This window comes from Limulus polyphemus, unplaced genomic scaffold, assembly GCF_000517525.1.
Source record: "Limulus polyphemus unplaced genomic scaffold, Limulus_polyphemus-2.1.2 Scaffold394, whole genome shotgun sequence".
Taxonomy (NCBI): Eukaryota; Metazoa; Arthropoda; class Merostomata; order Xiphosura; family Limulidae; genus Limulus; species Limulus polyphemus.
Genome location: NW_013666004.1, coordinates 216909 through 220334, shown reverse-complemented (window position 1 = coordinate 220334; position 3426 = coordinate 216909). Strand labels below are relative to the sequence as shown.

The following is a 3426-nucleotide window of genomic DNA, read 5'->3' as shown; positions in this document are numbered from 1 at the left end:
AAAACTTTAATTATTTTTAAAGTTAGTTTCTGCACCAAACATACTGTTTAATATATTTTTTATTTCATTAGTTTCTACATGTTTATTATATTTTCGTATAAGTTGTGTTGCGAATTAATTTAATCTCTTCCGCATCAAAATATATAATTGTATTATATATATTATGCTCCTTTTATTCTCTTATCCAGAAATAGTGATTAACGCAAATCCAGGGTATACAATGTACTTATCTTTTAACCCAAATCTTTCAGCTACAAGTTTGTTTATCTTTTTTCAATGGCTCGCAGTGTTAGAGAAAGACGGTCATAGCTATCTTTGGCAGTGTATTCTCTTGATAAAAAAAACTCTCTACTGCACTGTACCAAATTAGCTGGTTTAAAGAAAATATTATACTCTGGAGTTTTTATTTGTGGATTCAACCCTCCATTCGTGATGTTACTACTTATGTTAATCTGAAACACATATGATATTACTACTTATCTTAATCTGAAACGTTTGAAATATTATTACGTAATACGAAACATGTGTAATATTACTATGTAACATATTAAATTATATGTTTGCTTGTGAACTTCAGGCAAAGCTATTCGAGGGCTATCTGCGCTAGCCGTCTCTTATTTTGAAGCGATAGGCTAGAGAGAAGACAGCTAGTCAACATCCCCACGTCCAACTCTTGGGCTACGCTTTTACCAATGAACAGTTGGATTGAGCGTCACCTTATAACGCACCCCACGGCTGAAAGGGAGAACATATTCCGTAACGGGATTCGAATCTGCAACCTACAGTGACTGCCCTAACCGCCAATAAACTTCCACCAATAAAATAATATGGAAGGGGAATTCGAGACTTGGTACAATGATTTAGTAAACCTAGTCTTTTTTTTATTATTATTTGAAGGGGGGTGAGGGACGTAACATAGATTCAATTAAATAATTATAGAGGAAGAAAAGTGACTTTCACTATGTATAAAGAGTAATGGTTTTACTTTTATTGATCAATTTCTCAGGACATTTTCTATCGAGTTGCTAAAACTGTTATGAAAGCAGAGTTCAGTTTAAGTTCTGGGAGGTGATTAATGCTCTAACAGTTAAAATAATAGAAGTTTGATGTGACAGATTAGACAACACCACCCCCTGCCAACTAATGGGCTACTCTAATCTACTCACGAAGCGCGATTTCTTTTTTATTTTTGGCGGTAACAGGGCTCGAACATCGGATCTGTAATCTGACACGCTACCCTCAGGGCCACACACGCCCACCTCTAATGGAAGATATCTAGGTGCTGTTTCGAATTGTTTACCTTCTGTTTTTGACTGGCATGGCCTAGTAGTTATGGCGTTCAACTCGCAATCTTCGGCTCGGGAGTTCGAATCCTGTCACCGTATATTTAGCTGTGGGGACGTTATAATGTGACGGTTAATCCCACGTTTAGTATGTAAAAAGGTAGCTCAAGAGTTAGCCATAGGTGGTATTGACGAGTTAGCCATGGGTGGTGTTGACGAGTTAGCCATGAGAGGTATTGACGAGTTAACCATGGGTGGTGTTGACGAGTTGCCTTCTCTCTAGTCTATCACTTCTAAATTAGGGTCGGCTAGCGCAATTCATCAAATATTTTCCTCTTTTTCTAAATAATATTTTTAGCATAACTACGAAATTGAAAATACGAGTACCGTTTACTTTTAATATTTTTTAAGAATTATGAATTATAAAGGAAAAATATTATAATTTATTTCACACACACTATCCGTTAAAAGCAAAAAGAGGAATATATATATATACGTTATAAAAAATTCTCACTTACTGTTTTATGTGATATAATACCACATTAAATCAGAATTTGAAATTAACTATGTATCCAAAGATAAATGTATCTTTCTTCAATATAAATATTTTATAAGTGTTATCAGTGGACCACCCCACACAATGTTCAACATTACACTAACGCATGAGAAAAGCTATGAAAGAAGACGATAGAGTCTAATCTTACCAGTCCTGTTTGGACCAACAGGAAAAATCTGCCTCTTCACATTTGCATCTAGAGATTCTGTTGATGATTTGAACTTGGAAGTAGACTTCCTTTGGACAGATAAAAGATAGGATAATTTCATTAGTTTACCCAAACAAGAAAAGAGTGTAAATATAAAACATAACATTCTGTATTTGTCAAGGTGCTGAATAGTCCGTCCCTAGGACATTTCGACATGAGCATTGTATTTGTCAAGGTACAGAATAGTCTGTCCCTAGGACATTTCGACATGAGGCGTTGTATTTGTCAAGGTACAGAATAGTCTGTCCCTAGGACATTTCGACATGAGGCGTTGTATTCGTCAAGGTACAGAATAGTCTGTCCATAGGACATTTCGACATGAGGCGTTGTATTTGTCAAGGTACAGAATAGTCTGTCCCTTGGACATTTCGACAGATGTGTATTTGTCGAATCTCGATATAAAAATGAAAACGTGATCTTGTCTAGAAAAGAAAAGCAAACATGCTTGTGACACTCAGAGCACAAAAGAAATGTGTTTCTTTTCGATCTTAACAAAAAGGTTGAGCTTCATATATACGGTTAATTTTCAATATCATCGTGGCAATAAAATGTATTGATACAAAGTCAGTTTCAGTAACTGTCATTCAATACACTGGATAAAATGTAAAAATCAAAAAATATATTCGTCTTCCTTATAGTTAGTATCTCAGTTTATAATATGATCAAAGTACCCATACACACACACATATATTTATACATTATAAGAAAAGTCTATTGAAATCTTATACTTGTAGGTGGCGCTGGCACTCGATCATCATTCAACCTATTCAGTTTCGCAGTTCATTGTTGTGGTACGTTTTCTGGCAGTAATTATTTTTTTCATTGTTTGGCGAAATATTAAATTAAATTTTACTTTATAGGTCACAAATTATGAGCGAAAGCATTGTATTCTTTGATGTGTCATGGCGACTAAAACACAACTTGAATCACTACAGTTCGAAGTCTTTCTTTTATATGACTTCTACCTGATAACCCGTCACATTATATTTAATAATTGTTTACATGTTACGGTAATCTGTATATCACCAAAGATGTATGGATACGAGCTTATATATCTTGTCGTTAAGTAGCTACTCGTTTTCTGGTCAGTAAGTAACGATGGCTATTCCAGAACACTAAGAACTCTGACCTGTCTGTTTAACTTGTGTGGCGCGCAAAGTGCTGAATGTTAGGAAGAAAGACAGATATTATATATATTTTCTGCATACTTTACAATGACATACCAATATTTAGCTGTAAGAGATATATTAAAGTATTATTACACGAACTACCTTTGCATGATAAGTTATTTTTAGTTCTCCGTGTATAAGCTGAATAGTTAATAGTTTTATGAATATTACTACTTTCATATTTAACCACGAGAAGTTGGTTTGTCAATA

The 3426-nt window shown here is 34.5% G+C and overlaps 1 long non-coding RNA gene across 1 annotated transcript in view; it reads right to left on the bottom strand.

Moving 5' to 3' along the window:
- Nucleotides 1-3426, bottom strand: part of LOC111085446 — a 51110-nt gene that overhangs the window by 23281 nt on the left and 24403 nt on the right. The window contains exon 2 of the long non-coding RNA XR_002610282.1: nt 1988-2076. This is a non-coding gene — a long non-coding RNA (uncharacterized LOC111085446). The remainder of the gene's footprint in view (nt 1-1987; nt 2077-3426) is intronic.